This window comes from Spinacia oleracea, chromosome 1, assembly GCF_020520425.1.
Source record: "Spinacia oleracea cultivar Varoflay chromosome 1, BTI_SOV_V1, whole genome shotgun sequence".
Lineage (NCBI taxonomy): Eukaryota > Viridiplantae > Streptophyta > Magnoliopsida > Caryophyllales > Amaranthaceae > Spinacia > Spinacia oleracea.
Window position 1 is genome coordinate 29,294,823 of NC_079487.1, and position 7,743 is coordinate 29,302,565.

A 7,743-nucleotide genomic window follows, 5' to 3' on the forward strand; every position below is an offset into this window, starting at 1 on the left:
ACGGCTTCGTCTTAGATCCATTTGCTGAAATAGTCGACTCCTACAATCAGCCACTTCTTTTGATTCGTAGCTGAGGGGAAGGGACCAATGATGTTTAACCCCCACTGTGCGAATGGTAAGGGATATAGTGTTGATTGTAGAGTTTGAGCTGGCTGGTGGATAGCTGGTGCGAATTTTTGGCACTTTTCGCACTTCCTCGCCATCTACTTCGCTTCGGAAACCATGGTGGGCCACCAGTATCCGGCCCGAAGGGCTTTGTGTGCCAATGTCCTGCCTCCGATGTGGTTTCCGCATATTCCGAGGTGGATTTCCCTTAGGATGTAGTCAGCGTCGGTTGGACCCACACACTTCAGCAATGGGGCAGAGAATGATTTCCTCATGAGCTCTCCGTTGGCGTCAATGATGAACCATTTGTTGAATCTTTTCAGCTTTCTCGCCTGTAGCTTGTCTTCGGGAAGTTCTCCCCTTTCTTTGTATGCAATTACTGCGTCCATCCAGCTAGGCTCGGTACGTAAACTGCATACTATGGGGGGTGCAAAATCAATGCTCCTTTCTTGGTGAACTTCCACATGGACCGACCTGTTTAGGTCGATGAGTGTTGAGCTTGCGAGTTTTGATAGTGCGTCAGCTTGCGTATTTTGTCCTCGGGGAATGAGGATGACTTCGAAGGATCTTAACTTTGACGTTAAGGATTTAATTTTTGCTAGATAAGCCGTCATGCTGGGCCACTTGGTCTCATACTCCCCTCGGATCTGGTTGGCTACAAGCTGGGAATCAGTTTTGAGACAAACATGTTCGGCCTCCAGGGATAAACAAAGCTCTATCCCCGCGATCGCGGCCTCATATTCGGCCTCGTTGTTAGTTGCTTTGAAGCCGAACTTCAATGCTTACTCTATGCTTTTCCCTGTTGGGGGGATTAATACAACTCCTACTCCCGAGCCGTTTACTGTGAAAGATCCGTCAATGACGACCTCCCAAGTGCTTTTTGTATCATCCAACATCTCTTGGTATGAGCATTCGGCCAAGAAGTCCGCGAGTGCCTGTGCTTTGATGGCTGTCCTCGGCTGATACTTGATGCCGAATTCTGATAGCTCGATGGCCCAGGTTGCTAATCTTCCCAACCTCTCTATTTTGTCGAGTACCTTTTCGAGCGGTTGATCGGTCAATACTGTGATCTGATGAGAATCGAAGTATGGCCTCAACTTCCTTGTAGCTACTACCACTGCATATGCAACCTTTTCGATGAGTGGGTACCGGGTTTCGGCCCTTGTGAGCGTTCGGCTGGTGAAGTAGATTGGTTGTTGCTTCCTCTCTTCTTCCCGAAGGAGTACTGCACTAACGGTCCCGGGGCTGACTGTGACGTATAAATATAGGGTTTCCCCTTCTTTTGGTCTGGCCAGTGTCGGCAGTTGGGCTAGGTGAGCTCAGAGCTGTTGGAATGCCTCTTTTTGCTCTCGTTCCCATACCAGCTCGGGATCCACTTTCCTCGGGACGCCCTTTTTCTTGATTGGCTCTGCTTCTCCTCCGGGGAGGTTTTTTGGTTTTAGCGATTTGAAGAAAGGAGCTCCTTTGTCCGAGGCTTTTGATATGAATCTTGTCAGTGCGACTAACCTGCCGGTTAGCCTCTGCACGTCTCTCTTGGTCCTCGGCTCGGGTAGATCCAATGCTGCTTGGACTTTGTCCGGGTTTGCATCGATTCCTCTTTCGCTTACCATGAATCCGAGGAACCTTCCTGACTTCACCCCGAAGACACACTTTTTCGGGTTCAGTTTCATGTTGTATTTCCTCAGATTTCCGAAGGTCTCGGCCAAATCTTTGACATGGTCCTCTTCCTTGATGCTTTTTACGATGGAATCGTCCACATAAACCTCGACGTTCATCCCCTTCTAATCGGCGAAGACGTGATCAACTAGCCTTTGGTAGGTAGCGCCGACATTTTTCAAGCCGAAGGGCATCATTTAGTAGTTGAACACTCCTGCACTCGTGATGAATGCTGTCTTTGCCCTGCCATCGGGGTGCACGAATACTTGATGGTACCCTGAAAAGGCGTCCATGAAGCTGAGCAGTGCGTGGCCGCTTGTAGAGTCCACCAATTGGTCTATCCTCGGTAGGGGATAACAGTCTTTGGGGCAGGCTCGGTTCAGATCTGTGAAGTCCACGCACATTCGCCAAGAACCATTTCCTTTCTTTACCATTACCACGTTGGCCAACCATTTGGGGTACATGCATGGCTCGATGAATCCAGCCTCTTGCAACTTCTTCACCTCTTCGGCGATGGCTTTGTTTTTCTCCGAGGAGTAATTCCTCCTTTTCTGTTTGATTGTGTAATACCTCGTATTTTTATAATATTTATAAATATATTTTATTATATTTATAAAGCATTTTACGATTTATTATCGTTTAAATAATATTTAAATGAATTTTATTTAATGTATTTTAATTAATTAGAATATTTATTATTTTAATTAATTACGAAACGGATTTAATTCTTGAGTCGGGAAATTAAATGAGTTGCAAATGATTTTTAAAGGCTTCGGGTTTTAAATGAAAAGTCCGATTCGTTTTATTAAACGAGCCCAATCAAAAGTATTTAATTCAAGTCCTAAGCTAGCCCAATCATTTAATTCCCTAAGCCCAATTCTAATTTCCTAAGCCTAGCCCATTAACAATAAGGAGCCTATAAATAGGACTCCCCATCATTAAATGAACCCCTAAAATCTCATAAACCCTCCCTTTGATTTCTTGCACCTCACTCCTCTCCTCTCTTTGCCCGGCTCACACACGACCGCCCAGCACTCGGGTGCTCGTGCCGTGTGCTCGCTGTCGCCTTCCCTCGTGCCCTCGCGCCCTCGCGCGCTGTGTGCCTTGTTGCCCCCCTTGCTCCCTGCTGCTCGTGCTCCTTGCACAGCACAACCCTTCGTCCCCCTTGTCCCTTCCTTGCGTCGAGTGTGTGTGTGTGTCGTGTGGTGTGTTGCTGCCCTCGCACACCCACACCCTGGCCCTCTGCTGCGTCGGGTGCTGTGTGCCGTGTGGTGTGCTGCTGCTCCTCGCACACCCACACTCTCCTTCTCGTCTCTCGCGCACACGATGCGCCCAGCCCGCGCGCGCGGCCCTGCTGCGTCCCCCTTCGTCGCTGCGCACACACGCACAAGTTGTGTGTGTGTTAGTTCTTGTTCAATTTTCGCCCAATCACATTAATTCGTGGTTGTTCCGTGCTATAGGCCGGATTGGTATAATTCTCTTCTTCCTTACATATTCTATTTAAATTCCGTATTTTAAATTATTATATTAATATTGTTTTAAGTAATTAAAACGCTGGGAACCGGTTATGAATACTGTGGTTTGAGGATTTGTGTGTTGTGATTCATTAGGGTTTTTTAATTATTAAAGGATGAATTTTCAGATTTGTTTATTTAATAAAGCATTGATTTTTATGATATTAAACTAGTGTTATTGGGATTTTCAAGTTAGGGTTTTAACCTAGACCTAATGAGTCAATTGATTAGCATAATTAGGTGATGATTTTAATTATGATAATCAATTATATTTTCAGATTTGAATAAAGATTTAAAGTGTCGATTTGTATTGATTTTAAAGGCGGAAAAAATATGTTTTCGTACTAGGGATTGATTTTGCAAATTGAGACGATTTTATTATTGAAAAACGATTGAATTCTAAAGTCTAAATGAGGTTTTAATTTTATAAAGTTGCTGGAAATTTAATGAACATGGAAATAATTTAAGTTTCATTATTTTGATGATAGGAGGTGATTTCTAGTTGAGTGCTCGTTATTGCAAAGTGGCCCCTACGCTTAGGTATTCAAGGTACGTACAAGTCTAGGGCGACCACACCTTTTTGTCAATGACATTACATGATTGTTGATGATGTGAATTACATTATGTGGAATCATGTTTATTTTGGTGAACGAGCATGTGATTTGTGATGTTGGATTTATTGGATTAATTGTTGAACAAGCATGTTGAAATTATTATGAGTATGGATTTCATTGTCAATCATGTTGTTCAATATTTATGCATGTATGGTTTATTTCACATGCAAGGGATGGATTATTTATTTGTATGCTATTGTACGGGATGTCTAGCATACTTTGAGCCATTTATTTGTACCTCGTCGTACTATTTATTTTACCACATGTGAAGGGTTAGCTCACGTAAGCCACCGCACATGTAGGGTTCAGTTGGGAATATTATGTATGAAATGAATTAGGATTTGTCGTGCAAGGGCACAACCCTCATGTTAATATGCATGATGTGGAGTCTCACTTTGGTGAGGAGGAACATGGTAGTAATATCACAAGTGTCTTGCTTGGTTGATCACAAGTCTTAAAGCATTAAAATAAGATTGTTTTGGTTGTTGTTTATTAATTGTATGTATGCATGTTGTCGAGTCTTGAGTTCGCCTTTATTAAAATATTAATAAACGTAAAGTGCAACCGGAACAAGCTTCAAGACTCTTGGAACGTATATACCTTGAGTATGAACAATGGGGGGAATCTTGCCGGAAAGCTCGTACTCCTACTAATGATACAAGACGTTGTTTCATTTATATTATGCGTTCCGTCGGTATGGCCCGACACTCGGTATGGCCCGATTTTATTATTATTATATTTGGTGTATGGTTGGCTCCCATCACCTTTTCCCTTTGTGGATTATTCTTTTGGCCCGTTCGAAGCTTATTCTAATTAAATTGTGAGTCAAGAGTCGAATCAAGAGTCAAGTCTTGTGTCTCATGATTGTTTGTTAAGTATTATATGGCTTTTGCATGTTGATTAGTACTTAATGAGTGATGCATGTTTTAGTTTCATTTACTCTATGCTTGTAAGTACTCAGCGTTTGCTGACTACGTGCTTTGTGTGTTTCTGGTCATGGCCTTTGCCTTAATGACCCTATGATGATCCATCATTTGCACTTGCATTGTTGGGGAGTAGATTAATATAGCAGGTTGGTAGATCAAGTACGATCGAAATCATGTGGCTTGGAATGATTGAGAGAGTTGCATGCTTTCGTTCTTTGAAACTATTTTATTTAATATTTTAATTACGTTTGAAATGTTTGAATTATTTATATTTTGGGTTTTGGGGGCATTATGGTTCCAAATTGTAGGAGGCCTCAATATTTCATTAATTATGGTTTTAAAAGTTAGTTGACATTTAATTCCGCTGCATAATTCTGGTAATAGCCTTAACCGTTATCACGGTGGCGGTAATACTTTAGTAATTCCTTTATTTTAAGTTGGAAAATGGTTTTATAAAAGCAAGGAATTATTAGGGTGTTACAGATTGGTCGACCTTCAGCGTTGATGTCCAGCTTGTGACAAATCAACTTCGGATCTATCCCTGGCATGTCTGCTGCTGACCATGCAAAAATGTCTTTATGATCCCTGAGCAGTTGGATCAGATCGATTCGGAGCCCCGAGCTTAGGCCCTTGCCTATTCGCACGCTCCTGTCTGAGTCGTCTTCAAGGAAGATATCCTCCATTTCTTGATCCGGCTCGGGAGATAGGGTTTCGGGACGAGCATCAACCTCCGCGGGTTTCACCAGGCTGCTCGTGCCTGCCTTTCTCCTCTTTGTCTCGTTCTCCTCTTTTGGGGGATCTTTCTTTTATTCTTCAGCCTCGGAACCGTCTCCCAGCTTAGGCTTTCGGATGGGGTGTGGAAGGTTCTTCTTGCAACCTCTTGATCACCTCTAATTCGTTCGGCAAATCCTGCGTCCGAGACGTATATCATCAGCTGATGGTATGTGGATGGGATTGCTTGCATTTTGTGGATCATGGTTCTCCCCATGATGACATTATATACTGAGTCGCAATCCATCACTAGGAATTCGTCTCGGAGAGTTTTCGCTGCTTGGCCTTCGCCAACCGTAACTGGTAGGGTGATCTTTCCCCGAGAAATAGTTGTGGATCCGTTGAATCCGATCAGGGGGTAGCTAACTTTCGTCAGCGATTCTTCTGACTCCTCGAGGATCAGCTGCTCGAAGCAATTTCTGAAGATGATGTTGACGACGCTTCCTCCGTCAACCAACACTCGGTGTACGTTGTGGATATTGAGATCCATGGAAATTACCAAGGGATCGTCATGTTTGTATTGGACTCCAAAGCAATCATCAGCAGTGAAAGTCATGTTCGGGGGGTGTGGTTGACTATCTCCCACGGCGCTGAAGTTCACTCGATGGGAGAGAGCTCTTAGGTGTTTCTTGCTGGCCTGGCCAGACCTCTGCCCTCCGAACACCACCAGGATGTCATTCTTCTTCTGCCATGTGGCTTCGTAAACCCTTTTCTAGGATTGCTCCTGCGGCTTGCCGCTTGCGGCCTTTTCCTTTTCCTCCCTTCGGTCTAACAAGTATTGTTTCAGGTAGCCTCGGCGAACGAGGTCCTCAATGTTATCTTTCAGCGAGTTGCATTCCTCGGTGTGGTGACCAAAGTCATCGTCGAACTCGCACCATTTGTTCTTGTTTCTCCGAGCTGGGTTGGACTTGAGCTTCCCTGGTAGCTTCCACTTCTCGTCATTTCTGTGGAGGCTAAAAATTTCCTTTCGGGGCAGAGCTAGTGGAGTGTAGTTAGTGTATTTGGGTTGAAGTTCACCCCTTCTCCCGTCTTTCTTCGGGCTCATATCTCTAACTCCCACTTTCTCTTTCCCTTTTCTTGAGCTTCCCTCGGGCTTGCTCTGGTTGTTTTTCGTATCTCTCGGATCTGACGATCCTTTCAATCTTGCAGCAGATTTGTTGAACTCTTCGGTTCTGATGAATGCATCAGCCATTTGGGGCACGTCGGCTATTTTGGAGGGGTTTTTCATCAACAGTTTGTCACGGAACTTCCCCTCCTGGAGTGCGTGCTTTAAAGCGAAGATGGCCACGTCTGGCTGCAAGTTTGGTATGTTTGTTGATTCTTTCATGAATCTGGCTATGAATTCTCTTAGACTTTCGTCTCTTTCTTGTTGGATGGAGGTTAATTCTGCGGTGGTTCGCTCGGGGCGATTGTTGCTCACGAACTGCGTGCAGAATCTCTTCTTCAACTTCTTCCAACTTTTGATCGATCCCTTCGGCAGTGACCTGAACCACTCTCCCGCCACTCCGGTTAGCGTGGTTGGGAAATATTTGCACCAACATGCTTCGGAGTAGGGGCTCAGAAACATTTGCTGCTCGTAGGAGATGATGTGATCCCTCGGATCCGTGGTTCCGCTGTATGTCAGGTGTGCTGGCAGTCTGACCTTTGGGATTTCTTCCATGATCAGCTCATCCGAGAATGGGGATGATGATGGGGTCATGATTCTTTTCCCGAGTCTAGCCCTGATGCCTTCGCTTGCCGGGGTTCTATTGTTAGAACGCTCGGGTGTACGACGGGGGCTAGGGGTTCGATCATGCCTCCTGTCTCTTCTTCTCTCTCGGCTACTGACCTCGGGTCGTTCGCTGGATCTACTTGATTCGCCTACCCCAAGCCTCGAATGGATTGAAGGTCTTAACCTCGAATGGACCGAGGGCCTCAACCTGCTGAGTACCGAGCTTCGGATCCGAGTGTTAGGAGCAGTCGATTCGCTTTGGAGAGCTATTGGGGTAGGTGTTGGTTTTGCAAACCAATCTGGTTGTTGTTGTGCCCTTTTTTGGGTATCCCACGTGCTTTCCATCCATCTCGACGTTAGGTGTGTTCCTGTCAAGGGAGGGAGTTCTCGTTCGGGTCTGGATACTTCTACACTGAGCGGCTCGTTCAGTCGTCGCTTGGTCCTCC